Below are 26845 nucleotides of genomic sequence, written 5' to 3'. Positions count from 1 at the left end.
TGTAAAGAAAAATGGCCAAGTCAGGTGCATAAGGAGCTCTAAGATTTACTTAATCACAGAGTATTTAAAAAGCCAAAGCTCCATGCAATCCACTTATATTTCAGTGTCTGTTTTTTCCTTTTTTGTCGATAAAATAGGTTAAACTACATATGAAAAATAAATCTAGGACTTAACGTTTACATGAAAGGCAGCCAAAATTTTATGGATAGTTCAAGGTAAAAATGTCCTTCACATCTTGGTTTCTCCTGAATTATTTAGTTAATCTGAGGTTTCTTTATAGTTAGAGATGTAATCCTTAGCCAGCAGCTTGTAAATACGTGGTGGTTATGTATACTGACCCAAGAAATCCTGTGATCATCAAGTTCTATCAAAATCTTTATTAACCTTGTAAACTGAAGAAAATCATCATTACAAAATTCCTACCCTCAGATTCTGCTGCTAAAACTTTGAAGTAACTGCAAATCTCAGAGATGTTTGTTCAGCTTTATGGATAGCTTCAGCTGATGAAGCTTAGGCAACAAAGGCTGCTTGCTAGGCAAACAGAGGCCAGAAAGGAATCCCTTGCCTAGTATGTTAGAGAGACCACTGACTGGAATACCTAGCACAACTGGATCAAAACTTGAAGGACTGGTAAGCCTGGTATTTCTATATATACCCTTTCTTTGTGAAAATTTCCTTGTTTACATAATGCTTTTGTTTCCTTTAGCTCAGTCTAGACCATTGGTAGGCAAGGTTTCAAATGATCTCCTCAGTTGGAAGTATCCATGTTTCATGAAAAAATTATCATTTTTTTTCCTCCAAGGAGTAGTATAATAATGAATTTAGCTTCCTGTCAAGAAAAATGCTAAGTTCAAAGTATTATTTCCTTCACTTCTAATTACAAAGAAGTTTTACCTTTTATTGAGTGCCATTATACCATTTTACACAGTGTCATTAATATTTTAAGTAACAATTAAGCAAATCAAATGAAAGTTTTTGAGCTCTACTTCTCAGTATATAGATTTACCTTAAAAAGTACAAACTAAGCACAGTGGTGCAATTTTCCAGGCACTTTCAAGTTGCTTAAATATTTACAAATATGTAAGCACCCTGTATGAAAGCATGAAAGTTTTGGTGTCAGGAAGAAACACTCTTGTGTATAACAAATCTTTAAATTTCTAACATTTGCACAGCTCCAAATATTTCTGAGAAGTTCAGTCTTATTGTCACTTGACATCTGCATGTCCTCATATTTCAGCAGTGTATCTTGGGGAACCATAACTTCGGTCACTTGACGTACCACTAATTGCACAAAATACACGTAATGTGTTGCTCATCCAGGGAGAATGCATTGGGTCTTCTTGTATTATCTAAAACGAAAGAAATGGCATGTTTATCACAAAGCAAAATAGCCACGGCCAAAAAAAGTATGTGTATACAAAATCACAGGCATATTCCAACTTATCACTGTCATTTAGCTATTTAAAATGATGTAAAGCAGAAAGAGCAAAGAAAAACATTACCGACTTAAGTCTTCAAAGCTGTATTACAAAGGCAGCGTATCAAAAAAGCAGAAAAGATGTGGTTACTCATTAAGAAAAATGAAAGGTTGTAAAATGCAAAATTCAACAGAAAGTGAGAGGTAATAAAATGTTTTTAAAAAATTTTTAATAGATGGTCAGAAAAGAGCCTCAACAGTGAACTTTTTGATATGAGTTTATAGATCATCTTCTAAGAGTGGTTCTCAAGTTCACTTGAAGGCTATTCAACATGCAGATACCCATGCCCTTTTCCTGGAGACTTGGGAAATAATTTTAAGTGAAGAGAAAATAAGTCAATATTTCCAAATATACACCATAATTATGTAAACTAATTGATGCAAAAAAATTTTTAATGAAGAACTTCACAAATGTATTAATAATTTTATAACCTATAAGCATAGAAACATATATATATTCATAATCATATAGACATTTTAAAAATTATCCATTTTGTGTGATCAAAGGCAACAGATATCTCATGCATGGATTAGATGAAAGAATAGCATACCAACCTCTTTAATGAACAATCCCAAAATCTCAAAAGCTAAAATCCCTTTAGCTTTTGAGCTTTCAAGACTAGGTTCTCAAGTTAGCTTTGAAACTTCAGTAGGAAGCCTGCAAATGGCTTCTGGTGGCAGTAATGGGTCATATCATTTGTATTGCTACAAATCATGTCTTACAAAGTCCATAAAAGAAGATTTTCCTCTTATAAAAGCTTGAAGAAGTTTTAAAAGGACTTCATATTTTGATATAGTGTAACAGATTACACTGAAAAGGGCCAAGGAATATCCAAGGCCACATCTTTTTGTCAAGTCATCATTTATGGAGCTAAACAGATAATTGAGATTTCAATGCACAGCTATATTTTGTCTCATTTTATATTTTTATATTTACCTTTGGGAAATAATAAATCTCAAATTTTGTGACTGAAAATAGTTAGTTTATATGGGACTGTATTTGGAAATATTGATTTATAAAACTTCACTAAAACTCAACATTTGCCTAAACTAAGGTACATCTAAATATGATACATCATGACCATACAGCTTTCATAAATAAAAACCAATAGAAAGCAAGATTTTCTTGGTTAGCTATAAATATATTATATATAATATATAAGATAGAAGAATGCATAACATATAATGTATAATATATAATATCAAGGGTCTAAAATTTGGTCTCTAGAATGAAATATAACAGTCATGGTTTATAGAAATTAAATGAGAAAGACAGGTGGGAAAAATGACAGCAGATTCATAAAACCCAAGTTTCAGGGTGTTAAAAAAAGAGACAAGGAACTTCCCTAGTGGTCCAGAGGATGAAACTCTATGCTCAGGGGAGTAGTGGGATCAGCCCCTGCTCGGAGAGCTGGATCCCACATGCCACAGGTAAGACATGGTGCAGTCAAATAGATTTTTAAAAAGAGAAAGAGAGAGAGAGACAAGAGGCCCAAAATGGAGTCACTTGTGCTAAACCCACATCACCTGAGTTATAATATATAGCCTAATTGTAGTTTTAGCTTTTTCCAGGTAGGTTATTTTAACTAGTCAAAAAAGTACATATATTACTTTCAAATCTGGAATTTCCTGGTCAGCACTAGTGAGGAAATCCAACTGACAGACACTTGCTGTGCTCCAGAGGAAGGTGACCTTGCCTGAAACAATCAGGTCTCTTTTAGAATAACTTCCTTGACCTGACTCCTTCTACCTGTACAAGGCTTCCATTTTCTATGGCTCTTCAGAGCTCCTTACAGTCTGTGACATGGGATCCTGCTGGACTCGTGAATCACTGAATAAAGTCAAAAGCTTTAAAACTGACTCACCTGACTCTGAATAAAAAGCAGAGACATTACTTTGCTGACAAAGGTCCATATAGTCAAAGCTATGGTTTTTCCAGAGTTGGACCAAAAAGAAGGCTAAGTGCCCAAGAATGGACACTTTCAAACTGTAGTGTTGGAGACGACTCTTGAGAGTCTCTTGGACTGCAAGGAGATCCAACCAGTCCATCCTAAAGGAAATCAGTCCTGAATATTCATTGGAAGGACTGATTCTGAAGCTGACACTCCAATACTTTGGCTATCTGATGCAAAGAACTGACTCACTGGAAAAAGCTCTGATGCTGGGAAAGATTGAAGGCAGGAGGAGAAGGGGGTGACAAAGGATGAAATGTTTGGATAGCATCACTGAATACGTGGACATGTGTTTGAGCAAACTCCAGGAGGTGGTGAACGACAGGGAAGCCTGGTGTGTTGCAGTCCATGGGGTTGCAAAGAGTTGGACATGACTGAGCAACTGAACATCAGTTGAATTTTGTTTTTTTAACAAGGAAAAAAGAACTGTATAGAAAGCTCTAAATAACTTGATCATCATAATAGCAGTAAATTGAATAATTTGCTTTCAATATGAATAATTTGGAGTTCGAGGCTAGGTCATACAGTTGCATGCAAATTCTATAACTGTAATATATATTGGTTGAAAATGCTATAATTGTTTTATATTTTTGTAAAGGAGGAGTTTTGCTGTTTTTTCCTAAGGACAATGGAGAACAGAACCCCGTAAACTGGACAGTTTATAGGAACAAATTATGTAGCCTACTTGATTAAAGTATTCCCCAGATGGCTCAGATGGTAAAGAATTCACCTACAATGCAGGAGACCTGAGTTTGATCCCTGGGTTCAGAAGATCCCCTGGAGAAGGAAATGGCAACCCACTCCAGTATTCTTGCCTGGAGAATTCCACAGACAAAAGAGCCTGGTGAGCTACAGTCCATGGGGTCACAAAGGGTCGGACATGACTGAATGACTAACACTTCAACATACCCCAGAAGAGTGAGGGTGAAGAGAGGCATGTCCCCACTGCACTCGGGCTGAACCTGAGCTACAGACAATAAAGGAAGTGGAATGATTCCCTGCCTGCCTAGTCCTGATCACCGGACTGCTTTGGCAAGGAGACAAAAAAGGACCTCGGAAAACTGAGCTGCAAAGCTTTGCCTTGGGACGGTTTACACTCACACCTAAGTGGGCTAACAGAAGTCAAGATGACAAAAAGAGGAAACAGATCACGGATCCAGACTCCTCAGGCCGGCGAGAGTCCCTGTCACGAAAACAGGAGAGGAGACTGGGATGACTCACTCACTGAAAGATGGGATGAGGAAAGGCTAGCTGCCTGGCTTCTCCATGCTGAGAAGATGACCATGGTCAGAGAATGGGACTCCTGGTCACGCAGTGCAACTTTGGACTAACTGTAGTAGATTTCCCATAGTCCTTTCTAACAGAAAGCATACAAGATACCACGAGAAAGAGAGCTTGGAGTCAACTAGCTCTTGTTTTCCTTGAAATCTCTCTTCTGCCCCACCCACCATTACACTGCAGTCCTTTGGCACTAACCATGGTCAGTCTATTTGTCAGGACACCCTCCATGTGATGGTCTCACCCAGGGGAGTGTCTTCAGGCAAGCAGTGAAATGTTCATACCAGGACAGAGGAGGTTCTCCTTTCTGGAACTAGCAATAAGAATGTGTTCTCTAAAGGGCTGTAGTGATCCTTGTTTCTTTTAAGGGGTCTGAATTTCATTAAAAACTGAGAGTCTGCAGACTTTCTGAAGCAAATATTGATCTTACTGGCTGTTTTCCTTCTTAAGGAAAGCAAAGAGACATTATGTAAGCTCAGTAGGGCTCAGGCACTGAGGGACCAGACCATCAGGCCATGACTTTTACATCTGTGGTGAAGACGTTAAAACAGTCAAGTGACAATCCATGTACAGAATGGTTGTAAACACAGATTTCAGGAACCTAATATAGGAATGATATTTACCAGGATAATTCAGGAGTACTCTGAATCTACTTACTTTAAGATCTACTTACTTTAAGGTAAGTAGATCTATAAAAGTCTTAACTACTTAATTATGACATAATTTGGCTGTCAGTGGTGAGCAGATCTTTGCTTCTATATGTTTCAGATTGTGGAGTATATAACTAAGTTAGTTATAACTGACATTAACAGTCAGTCAAACGTTAGAATGCTAGGTATTATGAAACGAGAGTTTTGCAGGCTGTATGGGTATTAAGACAATTCCTGAATTTTGGAATCCGCTCAGGACCTCACCTAAATGATCATACAGTTGTCCCTCAGTATCCCCAGAGGATTAGTTCCAGGACCACTGTGCCCCTTCCCCCATGGATATTAAACTCTGAAGATGCTCAAGTTCCTTATATAAAATCACACAGTATTTGCATATAACTTTTGCATATCCTCCCCTGTACTTTAAAATCATGTCTAGCTAATGTATAATAGCTAATACAATGTAAATATTATGTAAATAGCTGCCTACATGCAGGAAATACAAGTTTTGCTTTTTTGGAACTTTCTGGAAATTTTTTTCAAATATTTTCGATCTGCAGTTGGTTGAATCCCTGGATGTTGAAGCTGCAAATATGGAGGGCCAACTGTAACTAGTTTCTTACAGCTAAAACAGGGATATTCATTTAGGGATCTGGCTACTGAGCCAATCATTTCACTTCTCTAGGACTCTTCTTGAGAGACTCTCAGCCATGCTCACAGTAGATCAACTCAGACTTGCACAGCTACTCACTTCTAATGGCATGGTGGTGCAAAGATCAAAATAGTTTACTACCTGAACAACTGCTAAAGCAACTGTCAGTAATTGCTTCAAACCTGATTTGCGGTGTAGAATAAGATGGCAGAGGAGTAGGTGGACGTGGAGTACACCTCTCTCCATGGATACATCAGGACTACCCATTCAGACACAGAAGTGCTTGCCGAACACCAGCTGAGAGCAGATGGGAGCACCCGACCACTGGAAAAGAGTGTATAGAACCATGCAAACACTCGGTAGAACCAAGGAACTAGGGGGAAGAGCAGGAGTGTTACTAGGACTGGACCTGCCCTCGGTGGGTGCTGGAACTGAAGCAGGGGTCCAATACCCACATTGGGGCAATCGTCTGGGTCAGAGGAGAAACATTTGAGGCTGAGAGTGAAACAGCTAATCTGTGGCAGCCTAAATGGAGTGAGAATCAGACAGTCCTTGCCACAGCCATACATACCCCAGACAGGGAAGCAGGTCCCCTGCAAGGCACAGCAGCTGGAAGCTGGAGCACTGGGATTGTGGAGCAATTCCAGGGTGAGGGCTGCTGTTGACTGTGGCAAGAATGACCTAGGAGACGTGAGGGAGGAAATTGTGGTGGAAAGTGCCTGTGGCAGAAAGCCAGGCAGCCATGGAAGCCAGACGATACTGCTGGAGCCATCACTATAGCCTCTCTCTCCCCACAGGCCAACACTGGCAGCTGAACAATAGAGAGGCTGACCCATCAAACCTCTGACTGCACTGAACTACAGAGCAGGACCCCATCCAGGGTGTTCCTCGAAGTGACTGATGTGCTGAACTACAGAGTAGGACCTCCAGCTAGCGGAGCCTCTCTCTGTGCCTGACACGCTGAACAACAGTGAAGGACCCCAGGCAAGGGAGATCGCTAAGTGCCTGAATGTGTGGAGCTACAGAGAAACACTAGCCAAAGAGATCTTCTGATCGCCAGCTACCAGAGGCTCAAAAAAGATTCTGATAGGGCAGTAACTCCTACAGTGGAGGCAGTCCATATCCCTGAACACTTGGTGCCGCCATGGTTCCTGTGACCCAAGCAGCTGCGCCACCTTCATGCTCAACCCTCACTGGGGCAGAGCTGCCACAGGCAAAAAAAAAAAGAAAAAATCTTGCATCTATTGACATGGCGTTGCTTCAGTCGTGTCCCGCTCTGCGACCCTGTGGACTATGCATTGCCAGGCATCTCTGTCAGGGGGCTTCTCCAGGCAAGAATATTGGAGTGTATTGGCCAATATTGGTTGCCATACCCTTCTGAAGGTGAAGTCGTTCAGTCGTGTCCCACTCTTTGCAACTCTTCCCAACTCTTTGGACTGTAGCCTACCAGGCTCCTCCGCCCATGGGATTTTCCAGGCAAGATTACTGGAGTGAGTTGCCATTCCGTTCTCCAGGAGATCTTCCCGACCCAGGGATTGAACCCAGGTCTCCCGCACTATAGGCAGACGCTACAGGGTGTAGGCAGATGCTATACCCTTCTAGAGCACTGTATTTATTGCTGCCCTAGCTTCCAACTATTCTGAGCGCTCGGTGCTGCCAGAAACCCTGTGACCCAAGCAGCTGAACCACCTCCGCTGCTGGCCCTCACTGGGGCAGAACCAAGACCTCTAGGTCAGCCCCAGGAACAAACCCAAGTGGACGACCCATGTACAAAGGTGGAAATAAACCACAATTGAAACCCAGGGGCAGTGTGGCTAAGAAAGAAGACCCAAAACCTTCCCACCAGCTTTACAAGCTGCAGATTAAATCCACACGATCAACTAGGCAGACTCTGTGTCTATGGGAGATATAAAAGGACACTGAGAGCTCCCACCAAAGAAAATGCACTATTTCCTATAGCTGTGTACATTGGAGGCAAGAACACACAGGAGTAGGACCAGATTGGAGTCTGAGTTGCCCCCACAGCAGGCCCAGAGACCAGCACAGTGTTGGAAGGCACCCCAGGAGGGTGAGGTGGACTGTGACACCCAGCGATGGAAAGGACACTGACAGCAGTGACTCAGGAAAAATATTGACTCTTCTTATATTTTGCCTTGTTCTGCGGTTTCTTTTGGAATTTTTCTTTTTCTTTTTTCCCCTGTATTGTAGTTGTCGATTTTATTAGCACTATGAAATACAATTAAGCTTTTGATGGTTTTCTTCTCAGTCACACTTTTTATTGTTGCTATAAATCTCTGCCTCTACATTGGCCTTTTGCAGTTTTGTGGAGTTTTCCATTCTTTTTTTTAATCCCTTTTTGAAATTTTAATTTAAAAAGTTTAAACATTATTATATTTTTCTATATTTATTAATTTGCTTGCGTTTCCTACTTTACTTTTCCTCTTGCAGTTAATCTTTAATGAATATAAACTTTCCTTATCTACCTTTATTTAACTTTGCATATCTATTCTTTCTTTTCTTTATTTCCTTTCCTCTCAACATGTTTATTAGTTTTGTTTTCACTGCTTTACTTCCCACATGGCACATTCCTTTAGTTTCATTTTTTTAGTTTGTGCTTTAGTTAGTTTGATCTTAACTGGTAGATATAATTTTCGGTTTCCTTTGTTCACTAGGTCAATCTATTGTACTTTATTTTTGTTGGACTGTTTTGATTTTGTTTATAGGTGTATATGTCTATATGTCTGGGCTTCCCTGCTAGCTTAGAGGTTAAAGCATCTGCCCGCAATGTGGGAGATCTGGGTTTGATCCCTGGGTTGGGAAGATCCCCTGGAGAAGGAAATGGCAACCCACTCAGGTATTCTTGCCTGGAGAATCCCATGGATGGAGGAGCCTGGTGGGCTACAGTCCACGGGGTCGCAAACATTCAGAGAAGACTGAGCAACTTCACTTCTTCATCTTCTTCTTCTATGTGTATGTGTATATTCCATTAGTTTAATTATTATTTGTCTGATTTTGAAACTGCCATTTGTCTGGGGTTCATCTTTGGTTTCTCCTGTTTGGGTATTGATTTTAATCTCACTTAATGCCATAACAAACCACTTGTGGAATCTTTGTTCCTGGCCAGAGATCAAGCCCTGAGCCTTTGGAATGGGAGCACTGACTCCAAGACCCTAGATTACCAGAGAATTCCTAACACTAGAGAGTATCAGATAGAGAGAACTCTCACAAAAGAAACCACTTGCATACAAGACCCAGCATCACCCAACCACCAGTAGTACCAATGCAAGATGCCTCCTCCAAACAACAAAGACAAAAATACAAACCCAGTCATCAACAGACAAGATTACCACCTCACTAGCCCTGCCCAACAGAGGAAAAAAAAAAAAACTCAGCAGAAATCTCACCCTATAGGAAGCTTACACAATCCACTGGACCAACCTTAGGAGGGCAGAAACCAAAAGGAAGAAAGAGTTCAACCCTGACCTGGGAAAAGGAGACCTCAAACACAATAACTTTAAAAAAATAATGAAAAGGCAGAGAAATACTACACAAATGAAGGAACAAACTAGAAACACAGAAGTCCAAATAAATGAAGAAGAAATAGGCAAACTACTCGAAAAAGAATTCAGAATGATGATAGTAAAGATGATCAAAACCCTTGAAAACAGAATGGAGAAAACACAAGAATCAATTAACAAAGACCTAGAAAAATTAAAGAATAAATATACAGAGACAAACAATACAATTACTGAAATTAAAAATACTCTAGAAGGAATCAATAGCAGGATATCTGAAGCAGAAGAATGGATGAGTGAGCTGGAAGATAAAATGGTGTAAATAACTGCTGAAAGCACAATAAAGTAAAAAGAATGAAAAGAACTGAGGAAGTCTCAGAGACCTCTGGGACAATATTAAACACACCAATATTCAAATTATAGGGGCCCTAGAAGAAGAAGAGAAAAAGAAAGGGTATGAGATCACACATTTCCTCACTACCTAAAATACCATTAGAAGGTAACTTAAACGTTATAAAGGGAACCAATAATTTTTTAGAGGGACATTATTTGGTGAATATTTTGGTTTCACTTAAGAAGACAATGGAGTTAAAAAAAAATAGTGGTCTGAACTGAAAACTACAAAGCACTTACCTAAACATGTCTTTCAATGCATTTACTTTTTTGGGTGGATACTTGCTAGTTTGACTGTCATTTAAGACAGCCCTGGCATATGCTAATGGACCTGCATTTACCTAAATTACAAAAGGAGAAAAATGAGAGTTGTCAGAATGTAATTAAAAAGTAATTTTTGCATTTCTCTTTTTAAAAAGAATACTATATTAAAGATCCATACCTGAGAAACATATTTTCTATCTTCATATAAATTTATTTGAAAAAGATTAACTAAAGCAGATCATCTGCAAAATTTATACTCTAACAAGGTAGTGAACACTTTCTGCTATCTAAATATAGGACTTGGCTCTAGTCAGAGGGACTTACGTTAAAGCTCTCTGACATAACACAAAATTTATAGAAACTGAACATAATGTCTTTATTAAATTAATAAAAAATGTAGAGGTTTTTGCACCCAGTCAGAGTATAAGACAATTACAATTAGTGCTTGTTCTGTGCCCTTATGAAAGCAAGAGGAACAACAAGAAACATTTAATACACGGTTAGCAACCAACATACCTGCACTCAAACACAGCCCTGCAATTCAAGTTGGAGCTGAATCATGTCCACGTCAGCAGAAGAGCAAAGCTTTTGCAGCTCTGCAGCTTTCTTTTATCCGTGGCAACATCAATTGGCTTTAAATGAATCTGCTGTTCACAGTTTATAGAAATCCTCTTCTTCACATATGGAAATGAGTTTGAAGCTATGAAAGATTAAGATTGACAGATGAGTTTGTAAGATAGTAAATCAAACAGCCAAATTAAGAAAAAATCTATTGTGCTTAATTCTCCTCATATTTTCTCTGGAAAATCCCTTAGAGACCAAATAGGTCCCTTATTACTTCAGGACTGAAGGAGAAATTCTCTCTGAGACGACTCAGACTAAGCATGAATTACCTAATTACATACGGCAAAGGAATGGTTTATAACATAGCATGTTTGTGGAAGTGAGTGACTGAACAGCAGGACAATAAACGATTAAAATTTCAATTACATTTTCCTGCTGACCAGCTGCTGCTTGTATGTGTCAAAAAACATCATGTCAAACAAAGAAGTTATGCCAAGTCCTACTTACTAGTCAAGATTGTACGGCCTTTGCACCGTTCCTCCATACAACTTTGCTTTTTGCCTGACAATGTATAAGGAGCCTCAAAAACAAATCTGTTGATGTTATGGTTTCTTTCAAACTCAGTTTTTCTTTCTGTGAGTTCTTTATCATCAAAGTAGGGCTTCACATAAGTGACTTGGATATGAGCATATTTGGGGTCAAATTCTTTGACATTTACCTAGAAAGTAAGAAAGTTTTGTTTTTTATTCAACAGAAGGGAAAATGGGGAACAGGTAAGCTACTAACACCTCTGAGATCAACTGAGGAACAGTCACTGAATACACTGTGAGATGAATACACACTTGGAAGAGGTCTTTGCTCTTACTTCAAGGATTATTTCCTTCTGATTATTAAGAAGTTACAGAAGCCTATTTGGAGATTATAGAAATGTAGACAAAAAAACTGCAATGCTACCACTCAGCAATGACCATCATTTACATTCTCATATATTTCCTTGTAATCTTTTTTTCTATGCATATATATTTATTGACAAACCAGAGATCATGCTGAGCATTGCTTTATCATTTGCTTTTTTAAAAAATTTACTTTTATTTGCTTTTATGTTACATTCAATTTCTTTTTTTAAATCTTTATGTATTTTTATTTTTTAAATTTTTTAAATATCAATTTATTTATTTTAATTGGAGGTTAATTTCTTTACAATACTGTACTGGTTTTGCCATGCACTGACTTGAATCCACCATGGTTGTACATGTGTTCCCCATATATTAAAATGGCTAACTGCACATTTGAATTCCACCTCAAAAAATACCTATTACAGAGAGGATTCTCAGAAGATGGCAGAGCATCAGACATCTATCTCCTTACAGAGACAATAGTTACACATCATTACCTATCTGATGGAACAATTTTGGAACTCTGGAGTCTGTTGAAGACTTGCAACTTCCAGGGGAAGATTTGGACAGAAAATTACCTTAATTTTCAGTTTGTTCAGTTTTAACTCTGGGCACAATGGCAGCAACCCGTACCTCATCCCTGAGGTACTATGGCAGATAGCTGTGTGCATATTCCTAGAACAGCTTGTAGGAGCCAGGATGAACAAAGACCCTGTCTTCCAAATATTGGGAATCTGTGCTATGACTGCTGACTGCTGCTCCTGATCACAGGGGGACAGTCAAGGAGGCTGTGGCCATTTTTATACCACCTCTTCCCTTTGTTGCAATGCCCTCCCACTTTGCCTAAAGTGATTTTCAGGGGATTTAACAGACCAGCACTTTTCCTCTCCTCTCCTCTTCATTTTCCTCTCCATCCCCTCTTAGGAGCTGGACATCCAATACTAGACTGTTCAAAGGTAACTGCATAAATGAGGGCGACTAGAAAGTCACTGCGCATGCTCAGGGGAAGGCACAGGCTCAGAAAAGACTAGAGAAGACCCCAAATTTACACCTCAGGCTGATTCTTGGGACGGACACAGCTTACAACAATTAAAAACAAAAACAAAACCCAGGAAACTCTGGGACAGGGACAGAATCTGATTTCCAGAGAGATCACAATATTAAATTCAATGTCCAGTTTTCAGCAACAAAACAAATGCAAGGCATACAAAGAAATAGGAAACTATGGCCCATTCAAAACAGAAAAATAAACCAATAGACATTATCACGGAAAAAAGTGATAGCAGATCCCCTAGAAAAAGAGATTAAAACAACAGTATTCATGATCAAAGAACTAAAAGAAGTTGTGGGAAAAGTCAAGGAAATTATGTATCAACAAAATGCCGGTATCAATAAAGAGCTAGAAAATCTAAAAGGAAACCCAGACCTTTTTTTTTCAGAGTTGAAAAATACAATAACTGAAATGAAACCACAAGAGGGATTCAAAGACACATTTCAGCAGTGTAGCCAATGTGAAGATAAGACAATGTCAATGATGGATCAGAGGAACACAAAGGAAAAAAACTGAAGAGGACAGAGGCTATGGAACCTGAGGAATATCATCCAGCAGGTGAACATGCACACTATGGGAGTCTTTGAAGGAGAAAAGAGAGAGAAAGGGGCAGGGAGACTATCTGAAGAAATAATGGGTGAAAACTCAAATCTTACGAAAGACACAAAACTCAACAAACTCCAAGCAGCGTAACTCAAACAGATCCATGCTGAGACATATGAAAATCAAATGTCAAAAGTCAAAGCCAAAGAGAGAATTTTTTTCTTTTTTAAAAATTAATGTTTTTTAATTGAAGGCTAATTACTTTACTATGGCAAAGAGAGAATTTTGCAAGAAGTGAGAGACAAAGACTTGTCACATACAAGGGATCCTGAGTAAGAGGGTTGGATTTCTCATCAAAACTTTGGAGGTCAGGAGGCAGTGGACTTTAAAGAAAAAACAAATCTATCAACCAAGAATTCTATATCTGGCAAAGCTGTCCTTAATAGTGAGGCAGAAATTAAGACATTCCCAGATAAAGAAAAGCTGAAGGAGTTCATTAACACTCAGTTCACTTCAGTTACTCAGTCGTGTCCTACTCTTTGCAACCCCATGGAATGCACCATGCCAGGCCCCCTGTTCCTCACCAACTCCCGGAGCTTGCTCGAACTTATGTCCATTGAGTCGGTGATGCCATCCAACCATCTCATCCTTTGTCATCCCCTTCTCCTCCCACCTTCAATCTTTCCCAGCATCAGGACCTTTGCCAATGAGTCAGTTCTTCGCATCAGGTGGCCAAAGTATTGCAGTTTCAGCTTCAGCATCCGTCCTTCCAATGAATATTCAGGGTTGATTTCCTTTAGGATGGACTGGTTGGATCTCCTTGCAGTCCAAGGGACTCTCAAGAGTCTTCTCCAGCACCACAGTTCAAAAGCATCAATTGTTCTGTGCTCAGCTTTCTTTATAGTCCAACTCTCAAATCCATACACGACTACTGGAAAAACCACAGCTTTGACTAGATGGACATTTGTCAGCAAAGTAATGTCTCTGCTTTTTAATATGCTGTCTAGGTTGGTCATAGATTTTCTTCCAGTGAGGAAGCATCTTTTAATTTCATGGCTGCAGTCACCATCTACAGTGATTTTGGAGCCCAGGAAAATGAAGCCTGTCACTGTTTCCATTGTTTTCCCGTCAATTTGCCATGAAGTAGTGAGACGGGATGCCATGAAGTAGTGAGACGGGATGCCATTATCTTCATTCTTTGAATGCTGAGTTTTAAGCCAGCTTTTACACCACTAGGCTTGCCCCATATGAAACACCAAAGGGAGTCCTGCTGGTCACAATGAAAGAACATCAGACAGTAATTCAAACCTGTATGAAGGTCTCGGTAAAGGTAAATCCATGGGTAATTATAAAATCTAGTATTATCATAACAATAGCAACATATTTCTGTTTTTTGATTGCCACATGATTTAAGAGACTTTACATTAAAATATTATTAGTCTACAGAACTTTCCTGGTGGTCCAGTTGTTAAGAATCCTCCATCCATTGCAGGGGACGTGGGTTCAATCACCGGTAGGGGAACTAAGATCTCGCTGCAGGACGACTAAGCCAGGGCACCACAACTAAAAAAGCCGCTGTACCACAACTACTGAACCCATGTACTCTAGAGCCCACGCTTTGCAACTAAAGAAGCAATACACTGCATTAACAGAATGAAGGAAAAGAAAAACACGATCATCTCAAACAATGCAGAAAATGCATTTGACAAAATTAACACTTTTTCATAATGAAAACACTCAACAGACTGGGAATACAAGGAAATGACTACAATCTGACCAAGGGCCACTGTGGAAAACCCATAGCAAACACTGTATTCAATCTTGTGACAAGGGATAGAAATTGTCCTAGCAGCTTTTAAAACTTCTCCAAAAAGCTTATATTCAAAAATTCTTTCTTTTCTTTCCCATTAAATATCTAGATTTCTCCAGAGAAACCTAAGGAAATAGTTGAAGATAATTATCTGCCTAAGACAAAACATAGAAAAGAAATAAAAAGAGGTCAAGACTGATTTTAACCTTATAAAAAATAAAGTATATGGTAAAACATTCAAGCAGTACATGAGGGTACACTTGAAAAATAAATGTTTTTCTGCTCCATAAGACTCTAGTCTATCTCCTTAGGGATAACTATTAACACTTTCGTATCATTCCATCTATGGCTGATTCATACTGAGGTATAGCAAAAAAAGCCCCACAATATTATAAAGTAATTATCCTCCTATTAAAATAAGTAAATTAAAAAACTTCTTTGTATCATTCCAGAAATTTCCTAAGCATACACAAGTGAGTGTATGTAAATATCAGTTTTCACAAATGTAATCATCCTGCCCATAATGTCTGCATCTCACCTTTTTCTCTCAAGAATGTATCTTGGTTGGTTCGTATCAATACTTATACATTTTTTAAGTAGTTTACCTATATCCATTGTGAGGGTAGTACCATTTCCTTAACAGTATGGACACAGATTGTTTCCAGGTTTTTGTTATATAAACTTTATAGCAATAAACATCTTAAATGTACATCTTTGTGTACATTTACAAGATAAAATCTTAAATGCAAAATTATTGGGTCCAACAAAACATACGTTTAAAATACTGGAAAATTTTGCCCACTGTTCTTTAACCTGTTTGTGCCCTTAAGCAGACTTTGTTCTTTGGCAAGTAAAAGAGTGTTTTAAATTTTAACTTCACATATTAACAAAGAAGAAGGATTTTAAAAGTAGCAACTGCTTCTTTTCTCCGTTGCCTATGAAGAGTGACTGAAATATTGTGTTTACAAAGAGGGTCAGGAGTCCAGCTGCCTGATGGTGGTTTCTCATTAGTGCCTGTTGGCCAGGTTTTCAGAGGCAGCATAATGTAGAAAACTGCATGTTTTTCTGCAAGCCTGGCTTTCTAATAACTTTCCATTTATACTATCGGTAGTGTGGTAGCAAGCCTAAAACTTGCTGGCTACAAAAGAGAAATTTCTCTATGGTCTTAATTCAATAAAACAACACAGAAGGCGGAAACTGATAAGCAGCAGAGCGGTTTTGCCAAATATTCATGAATTCTGGGCCTGTCAGTATACCTACTTTAAACGTCCAAGGCATATGTTCAAGGAAAAATCATCTCCATAAGTTGTAGCTAAATTTACAAAGTGAAGAGATCATTTCCATGGTAGAAAATGAAGTGTCTTTACCATTGCCAAGGGCTTTTCACTCTGGCAATGCTGCAAGTGTTTTGCAGAGCACCATGCACATCACAGTCACTCGGTACGTATTTCTGGGGCCTGCAGATCTTGCACTGTATTAAAGGTCTTTCCTACCTTAAAAATCAGCTCTCATCCTGAACATGCCCATGGTGACTAAGGACAATCAGTCATTCCCATTGTGCTCTTCCGCAATTCTGTCTATCTGGAACTATGCATTTCTAAGAAACAGCCTCTCTTGCTGGAACCTTTCTCATCCTTGCCTTGGCAGGGTCTAGTGGGATGGATCATCTTTAGATCAAGGCATCTCTCCTAAACCTACATCACTGCAAATATAACTACTGAACTAAGGCTATCTTAAGAGTGAAAGGTGTGTCATAAGATGATTTTTCTTTTAAAAATCACATTTATTTATTTTTATTTTTGGCTGCATTTGATCTTCTTTGCTGTGGTGTGTGGGCTTTCTCTAGTTGTCGTGAGCTGGGAGTACTCTCTAGTTGTGGTGTCTGGGATCCAGAGCGCAGGCACAGTAGCTTGGCGCACAGGTTTAGGTTCCCCACAGCACGTGGAATCCTCCTGGACCAGGGATCAAACCTGTGTCTCCATCATTGGCAGGCAAACTCTTGCCCACTGGACCACCAGAGAAGTCCCACCTGAGATGTTTTTAATCATAAAGTATGAAATTGACACTCATGCGGCACAACATTAACAATAATGGCTAACTTCTATTGAGCATGCTAGTTTCTATGTTATTATCAAATGCCTTCCTATATATCAGGAACTCTAATCACTTTCCATACACTGAATAATTTAATCCCTACAACTATCAAGGATGTACATTGTCACCCTGCGTATTTAACTTATATGCAGAGTACATCATGCAAAATGTCAGACTGGATGAAGCACAAGCTGGAATGAAGATTGCCAGGAGAAATATCAACAACCTCAGATATGCAGAGGACACCACCCTTATGACAGACAGTGAAGAGGAACTAAAGAGCTCTTGATGAAAGTGAAAGAGGAAAGTGATAAAGTTGGCTTAAAACTCAATATTCAAAAAATGAAGATCATGGCATTCTGTCCCACTACTTCACGGCAAATTGATGGGAAAACAATGGAAACAGTGACAGGCTTTATTTTCTTGGGGTCCAAAATCACTGCAGATGGTGACTCCAGCCATGAAATTAAAAGATGCTTGCTCCACTGGAAGAAAAGCTATGACCAACCTAGACAGCATATTAAAAAGCAGAGACATTACTTTGCTGACAAAGGTGCATTTGGTCAAAGCTATGGTTTTTCCAGTAGTCATGTATAGATGTGAGAGTTGGACTATAAAGAAAGCTGAGCACAGAACAGTTGATGCTTTTGAACTGTGGTGCTGGAAAAGACTCTTGAGAGTCCCTTGGACTGCAAGGAGATCCAACCAGTCCATCCTAAAGGAAATCAACCCTGAATATTCATTGGAAGGACTGATGCTGAAGCTGAAACTCCAAATCTTTGGCCACCCGATGCGAAGAACGGACTCACTGGCAAAGGTCCTGATGCTGGGAAAGATTGAAGGCAGCAGGAGAAGGGGATAACAATGGATGAGATTCTTGAATGGCAGCACCAACTCAATGGACATGAGTTTGAGCAAGCTCCGGGAGTTGGTGAGGAACAAGGAAGCCTGGCGTGGTGCACTCCATGGGGTCACAAAGAGTAGGTCACGACTGAGCTGAACTGAATTCATGCAACAACTCTATGAGGAAGGCACTTTTATTAAGTTAATTTTACTAACGAGAACAATGAGGCCCAGAGAGGTTAAGTATATTCCCCATGGTCACACAGCTAGTAAGTGGCAGAGAATGGAGATCTGAATCCTTCTCTCTGATTCCAAAGCCCCTGTCCTTTCTTTTAGGATCTGGAAAGACTCTATTTCCCATGCCTCTTCTCCACCAGTTAAAAAAGGAAAAAATCAGAAGCAATGTGCCATATCTGAAACTAATAAATACTGATTTCAAAATGCAGGGCAAGTTACTTTGTCTGAATCCTGAATTATTTTGACGTTCTCTGTACCAAATTTTTCACCATAAAGTTTAACAAGTCTCAGGGACACCTCTGAGAGGCCAGTGAGCTCTTTATAGATGTACTCCTTTCCATCCCCTTCTTCAAAAAAAGACTATTATAAAGTTAAACATACCGTACTTTAAAAGCATTATAAGCAAATGCAGCATTTAGAGAACATCACTAAGTAATCAGAAATAATGTAGTTGAAATAAATGAGAACTCTCAAACTAACCGTCATATGAGCATATCATTGGCCTGAAGGTTTTTACACTTGATTTTTCATCACTTGCATACTTACCTGATTTTTATTTGAAAACTTTCAGTACTGGATATTAAATAACACATAAGAAGCCTGACTGAAAATGAACCTGAAGGAAATGTTCAAATCTTATATGCTGTGCTCTGCCCTCGTGGACTAAATATGGAAACTAAAGTGAACATTACATGAGAAAAGTGTCACACCTGCTGTTGGGACAGGTGCTTTACCCAGACAGAACCCTAGAACCAGTAGCTACTGCTATGGTAAACCTAATAATTCAAAGGTGAATGTTTAAAAAGGAAAGCAACTTGATGAACTACAGTATACTTACTGGGCCATAAAAGGCAACTCTGAAGAAGGTGCCTAAAAGTCTTTTCTTTGCGTGCATAACCTCCAAAATTTTTGTGTAAGCTCCATGAAGAGTTCTATAAACTTAAGTTTCCGAAAATATGAAGATTAACAAATTAGCTTTATTTTTTGGTTAGTTATGAAATGTCTACAATAAATGCATAAGGGGAAAAAAGTAATACCATTTCCTTTTCAAAATGGTTTTGGTGGGTCACTCGCACTCCCTTCGCCCATGGTCACAGAAAAAATGCCTTAACAACTTTAGGTGAGAGGGTAGAGCTTAAAATGGTCAAATAACACTGTAATTCTAAATATCATGCTTCATGTCATTCATATCTCAATGGCGGCATATACATTAAAAGCACTGTGTTATTGACTACTTTTTTCTTATGTCTGAATTGTTGTAACTGAAAAAGAAGCAAAATGCTGTGCTTGAGCCCTAAGGTGGAAAGATGCGAATAAACGATCATGCAAACTTTAAGAGAGGAAAGTAAAATGCAGACACAAAAATAACAGCAAAAGCCTGAGTGGGGAATGCTTTTATAACAAGTTCACAGACACTTCCAAAAAATATATTCTTCTACACACTCAGAAAAGGGAATGTACTATGCAAAGAACATTATCTCGAATGTGAAAAGACACCATACAGACCAGGAGAAAATATTTGCAAATTACATATCTGATGTTTTCTTATCCAAAAAATATAAGGAACTCTCATAGTTCAACAACAAAATGACAAACAACCCAATTTAAAAGTGAGCAAAGGACCTGAAAGATATCTCTCCAGAGACTATATGAAAACGGCCAACAAAGACATGAAAAGCTGTTCAAAATCGTGAGTCATTAAGGAAATAGAAAGTAAAACCACAATGTGACACCATTTCACATTTACTAGGATGCCACATTCACTAGGTTCCAAGAAGAAGCCCCAAACACAAGTGCCAATCAGAGGTGCTGGTGGGAAGGTAAAAGGGACAACAATTTGGTGGTTTCTCAAAAGTTAACAGAATTACTCTGTGACTCAGCATTTCCCCTCTTAGGTATTTATCCAAGGTAAACAAAACCATGCCCATACAGAAACTTGCTCATAACTGTTTACAACAGCACTGTTTATAATAGCCAAAATGTGGAAACAACCCAAACAAATTTTGGCATAGCCATATCATGGAATATCATTCAGCCATGAAAAAGGAATGAAGTTCTGATCTAAGTTACAACTTGAATGAATCTCTAAATATTATGCTAAGTAAAAGAAGCCAGACACAAAAGGTCACATCTTGCATTCATCTTTTTTATCACACATCCAGAAGAGGCAAATCCATAGACGGAAAGCAGATTAGTGGTCACCAGTGGGGTGAGGGAGGGGGTGAAGCGTGATTCCTGGAAGGAGACGGAGATTTTCCTGGGAAGATCAAAATGTTTTGAAACTAGAGACAGGTGGTTGGAGCATAATATTAAGACTGCGCTAAATGCTACTGAACTGCAAACTAGAAAATGGTTCATTGTATGCTGGTGAATTTCATTTCAATGCTAAAAGGGCAGACCGGAAGCAGATGTTCTTTCTTTCACATTCTTTCCATACTATCTTCTGCAGTTGAAGCCAATTTGAGGGAAGTGTTCCTCCCTTTATGGCTACTGTGGTTGACACTTTTCAGCCCATCCCATAAAGAACACTGAAGAATTACTTCATCCCATCTAGGATGCTTCAGAATCTATTCAGATGCTTGCCTCTCTACAAGGAAATAGGAGTAGTTCCCCAATAGAAACTATTGTTTCCTTTAATGTGTAGGGAAGATATATTTTTCTTTTTTCCCTATTAGTCAAGTGAGTAGCAAAATGTTCTCTGGGTTTCTAATAACCTGGTCTTCACCTTAAGAGTAAGAGAGTAGGTACTTTGGCACTTTTACAAAGGTTCTTAGGAGGCAATGCTTTGACAGAAAGAGCAATGCCAATTCTTGTCTTGTCTCATAAGCTATTGTTTGTCATCAGCAGGACAGAGATTTAATTACTTAACTCATTTTTAATATAATCACTTGAAATCCACTATGATTTTTCAGCCATGTCCCCATATACAGCAAAAGCAGGGCAAAGAGTAGGAAGACCCAAAACCCAGGAAGAAAAAGTGAGTTTGATAAGACCCAATTTTGAAAAGAGATTAGAACACTACACAGATGACATTAAATGTATTTTTTTCACTCTGGGACCCTTCAACAATGAAAGGCTACTTGCTACATATATTTAAGGAGAAATTGCTTTGCTTTTAAAAATGGCTTGAGTCTTAAATCACCGCTTTCCAGCATAGCAGGGGTAGAAAATTATGATATAGACTCAGATTCTTGAATATAATAAGTCCTGTTGAATGCTGGTGGCAACAGCTATACTACTGTTCTTTAGTAATTCCCCTTGATCAAAGATTTATGTGGCAGACAAAACTGGAAAAGCTCCTCATAAAAGGGTAATTCCTAGTAACTTATTATCTCCACTACTGTCATCTGTTAGCACCTTAGTCTCACCATCAAATTGCAAAGCATAGAATTACACCTATATCTCCTCCCAGACATCATGGAAATCCAGTAACTTTTTGTTTTTCGTGAGGACAACATGGATTATTCTCTGCCATGAGTGGAGAAGGGGAGATTGCTGGTAAAAATGCTGCAGGAACAACTGGCATAATGTTAATTCCAATACAGATTTGGAACATTGTATCCTTAATTTCATTTGGTTTTTCCAGAGTCATGTACGGATGTGAGAGTGGGACTGTGAAGAAAGCTGAGCACCGAAGAATTGATGCTTTTGAACTGTGGTGTTGGAGAAGACTCTGGAGAGTCCCTTGGACTGCAAGGAGATCCAACCAGTCCATTCTGCAGGAGATCAGCCCTGGGATTTCTTTGGAAGGACTGATGCTAAAGCTGAAACTTCCGTACTTTGGCCACCTCATGCAAAGTGTTGACTCATTGGAAAAGTGTCTGATGCTGGGAGGGATTGGGGGCAGGAGGAGAAGGGGACGACCGAGGATGAGATGGCTGGATGGCACCACTGACTCGATGGACGTGAGTCTGAGTGAACTCTAGGTGTTGGTGATGGACAGGGAGGCCTGGTGTGCTCCGATTCATGGGGTCACAAAGAGTCGGACACGACTGAGCGACTGAACTGAACTGAACTGAAGGAAGGACTATAATTTTAGGACATTTCAGCGTTTTTTAAAGATAGCAGCTTAAGACCAAAATAAAATATATAGGTGAATGGTGCAAACATATCAGGTACATACCTCAAACTCTCGACGATTCTCATAAATTGGAATGATCAACTTGGAAATTTCAGAAATTACTTTGTAACGCTCTGCTTTCCATAAGCCATCCACACCATGTTCCAGCAACTCCAGCAAAACTTCCTGCATTGAGAAAAAAATGTAATGAGGAATTAGAGATAATTTTAGAGCTCTGGGCAAATGTAGTTTGAACTATTTCAAATGGATAAAAAACAGAATGTACTACATTTAAGGAAATGTACAGGAGGAGTATTGTTGTATGATTATATTTTCTAAATGACATACACGAAGTATTTGGTATTGAAACCACATTCTTAAAAGTATGAAATGAATATTGACAATAGTAAACTACTATTTGCTTGGTTTTGCATATAATCAAGATGTAATCCATAGTTACAAATGGTTAACATGTTGAGAAGTATTTTCCAAACTGAGGATATTAAATGTCTAGCAGGGTAAATACCACTAAGCCTATAAAGGTCCATGATTTTTGCTTTCTACTAAAATTATATTTACACACAGTTAATAGAGTCTTAAGGGAATTTCACAATTTTCAAGCTGCTACATCAGTGACATCGGTGTTCATTAAATGATGTGATTTTGGTCAACAATGCTTCCTTCCTAACTGTTGGTTCTAAAACTAGTGAGAAACACATGTAAGAATTAAAGATTTTAAAATTAAAAAAATAAAAAACTATAAAAAAATAATAATATAAAAAAAAAATAAAACTAGTGAGAATGATAATATAACACCTCAAGATAGAGCTCTCGTTGCCATAATAACAGCTTCTATAAAACAACCATCATCTCATGTTCTCCACAAGGAATAGATCATGCCAATTACTCATACTATTCATAAGTCTTAACAGTTTGTTTCTATGTTAAAGAGATGAATTTCAGACCTATAGAAGTGACTGCTACAATGGCTCTTAAAGTATGTCTGTAGTCAATTCTGAATTCATCTTTTTTCTAAACTAGCTCTCTCCCTTGCATTTCCTACCTAGCCAGGGGTCATATCCTATAGACTCTGAACTAGGAACTAAAAGCAATTTTGACTTTACTCTTTGTTGTAAGTTGAACTGTGTCCCTCACAAGGATACCCTGAAGCCCTAACTCCCACTGCCTCCAAATGTAAGCTTATTTGGAAATAGGGTCACTGGTGATAATGGTGAGAGAAGTTGATGTCATACTGGAGTGACTTACTTGCAGCAGTGATTACTGGGTGAGCCTTACTCCAAAAGGACAGAGACAAACAGGGAGAGCACCATGTGACTACAGAGGCAGTGACTGGAGTGATGTCGCTACGAGCCAAGGAAATCCAAGACCAACAGCTACCATCAGAGCTAGGAGGCGGCAAGGAAGGCTGCTACCCAGAGTCTCAGAGGGAACAGGGCCCTGCTGACACCTTGATTTCCAACCTCTGGACTCTAGAACTGTGAGACAATAAAGTTCTATTATTTTAAATCACCCAGTTTGTGTACGTTGTTATGGCAACTCTAGGAAACTAATACACTCTCAGTCTTGACTCATCCTCTAATCAGTTCACCATCAAGTTCTGCCACTTTCACTTCCTAAATATTTCTCAAATCTGACCCTTCCTCTCCATTTCTACACTCATTGCTAAGGTTCCAGATGTCATTATTGTTTTCTAACAGATCCTCCTGCCTCCAGCCTTGGCACTTTCAAATCTATCCTCTACATATCTCTCATAGGGTTTTGATTAAAATCCAAACCAGACTACATCCCTCTTCCCTTGTAATCTCATGGCTCCCCATCATTTGCAGAACTAAGGACAAATTCCTTCATTTGGCACACAAGGTTTGCAGCGATCTGGCTGATAGTTTATGAAATCATCACTCCTCAAGCTAGCCTTGTACTTTATGCTCCAGCAGTGATGAACTCTATTAGTTTCTCGGAAGCACCATGGTGTTGTCTTAACTTTGTGCCTTTGTCCATTCTGTACCCTCGTGTCCTTTAATCCCTTTCACTTAGTTAACCCTGTAAGGAAAGTCAGATTTCACCTCTTCCAGGATCCTTCGCCTGATTAACACAGAGCAGCGCCACAAGAGGCCTATTTTTCTTACTATGATACTGCATTGGGTGGATATTTATCACTATATTTGCCCGTTATATACGTATCTGACTTTACAAGTAGGCTGTGACTCTTTACGTGTAGGGACAACATATTTATTATATTGTATTTTTCAGTCACTAGCAGGGTGGTAGTAAATAGATGTTCATTAAATGTTGCTACTTGAATAACCTATATATTAACATTTAATAGCTAAATTTTCTATCAACAGTAGAAAGGAGGAAGTCCGGTGAAATTAAAAAAAAATCTATTAAAAACTAGTAATGTTTGTCCCAGGAATGTAAAGTTGGTTTACAATTAGGAACACTCCAATGTAAATAGAAAGAGCCATGTAAACAGAATAAAAGAGAAAAAATGTGATGTCTACCAATAGTTGCAGAAAAAGAATTTGCAAAAATTCAATATCCCTTCACAGTGTTAAAAAAGAATCCACCCAGAATAGGGAATCGAAGAGACTGTTCTCAATCCGATAAAGAGCATTTATTAAAAACCTGCAGCCTGAATACACTTCTCCTCAATTTAGGAACAAGTCAAACTGTCTGCTCTTATCATTTCTATTCAACATTGTGCTGAAGGTGCTAGCCAGTGTAAGAAGGCAAGAGAGAAAGAAAGAGAGAAGGGAAAGAGATCAGGAAATGTGAAACTATCTTTCCGTGCAGATGACATGATAGTGTATGTAGAAAATCCTAAGGAAGATACAAACTAGTAAAACAAGTAAGAGGATTTAGCAAGGTTGCAGGTCATAAGATCAACATATAGAATCACTGTATTTATGTATGCTGCTGCTGCTGCTGCTGCTGCTGCTGCTGCTGCTAAGTCACTTCAGTCGTGTCTCACTCTGTGTGACCCCACAGTCAGCAGCCCAATAGGCTCCTCTGTCCCTGGGATTCTCCAGGCAAAAATACTGGAGTGGGTTGCCATTTCCTTCTCCAATGCATGAAAGTGAAAAGTAAAAGTGAAGTCGCTCAGTCGTGTCCAACTCTCAGTGACCCCATGGACCACAGCCTACCAGGCTTCTCCATCCATGGGATTCTCCAGGCAAGAGTACTGGAGTGGGTTGCCACTGCCTTCTCCATTTTATGGATACTAGCAACAACAAATTGAAAAATAAGATTAAAAACCCAAACAATACTATTTCCAGCAGCATCAGAACATCCATTATCTAACAAAATATCCAGGAAAGGACTTCTACTCTGAAAAAGCACAAAATATTGCTGGGTGAAATTAAAAACCTAAACTAGACTTGATTGAAAGACTCAGTATTGTTCAAGCTATCCATTCTCCACGTAGTGATATATAAATGTAGCAAAAGCTCAACAAAGCTTCCAGTAGGTTATTTTGAGGAAAGAGAAAAGATGATCTGAAATTCTATATGGAAATCAAAGGATACAGAATAGCCAAAGTGACTTTGAAAAACAACAAAGTTGAAGGACTAACACTATATTATTCCATAACTGACCAGCTTGCAGCAATCAAGACAGTGTGATATTGGTATCAACATGGTCAAATAGATCAGTGGCACAAAACAGAGTCTAGAAATAGATCACAAACATATAAAGAACTGAAATTTAACTAAGGTGCCAAAGCAATTCAGCAGGGGTGAAAGAAGATTTATTTCTCCCCAAATGGTGTGGACAATGTAAAATACCTGTCTACAAAAAATGAGTCTTGACTTCTATCTCATTATATGCTGAAAAATGAATTCTAAAGAGATTATAGACCCAAACATAAAACTCAGGAACAAATTTCATAGCAGAACATATCAGGCAATATCTTCACAGTCTCGAGGTAAGGAAGGATTTTTTAGACCAAATATACACCCCCACCCACACACACACAAATAAACCATAAAAGAGTCAATTGGACTTTATCAAAATCAAAACTTTCTGCTCAATAAAAGACTTAGTGAAGAAAATACATGAACGAATCCAACACTGGTAGATAATCTGCAGCACATATATCTGATGATGGGCTTATATCCAGAATATAGAAATAACTCCCGTAAATCAACAACAACAAAAAGAGTAATGCAAGTTCTAAAACGGGCAAAAGAATTGAACAAACATTCCACAAAAGATAAATGAAAGACAAAGACCACGTGATACCACTTCCTGTCTACTAGGATGGCAAAAATACGAAAGATTAGCAACAGCTAATGGTGGTGAGGAAGTGAAGCAGCTGGAACTCTCATCCACTGTTGGTGGGATATAAAATGGTCCAACTACTTTTAAAAACTGACAATTGCATATAAAGTTACATAGAAAACTTCCCGAGGAACTAGCAGGGTATTTACTCAAGAAAAAGTAAAGCATATGCCCATAAAAGGTCACAGATAAGAATGTTTAAAGCAGCCTCATTGATAACAGTCCCAAACTGGAAGCAATCCAAAATCCTTCCACTGGAGAATGGGT

General features: G+C 38.8%; 1 protein-coding gene and 1 long non-coding RNA gene across 2 annotated transcripts in view; both read right to left on the bottom strand.

Annotated features, from left to right (window-relative positions):
- IL13RA1 (interleukin 13 receptor subunit alpha 1) overlaps positions 1-26845 on the bottom strand; it is a 193400-nt gene that overhangs the window by 120640 nt on the left and 45915 nt on the right. The gene's annotated exons all lie outside the window — the stretch shown is intronic.
- On the bottom strand, positions 1053-22457 carry LOC128069827 (uncharacterized). The gene is made up of 5 exons (XR_008201577.1): positions 22343-22457; positions 11253-11463; positions 10698-10881; positions 10158-10258; positions 1053-1349 (listed from the first exon to the last, which is right to left on the bottom strand). It is a non-coding gene; the product is annotated as an uncharacterized LOC128069827 (long non-coding RNA).

This window comes from Budorcas taxicolor, chromosome X (genome assembly GCF_023091745.1).
Source record: "Budorcas taxicolor isolate Tak-1 chromosome X, Takin1.1, whole genome shotgun sequence".
Lineage (NCBI taxonomy): Eukaryota > Metazoa > Chordata > Mammalia > Artiodactyla > Bovidae > Budorcas > Budorcas taxicolor.
This window is presented reverse-complemented; position numbering and strand designations above follow the sequence as displayed.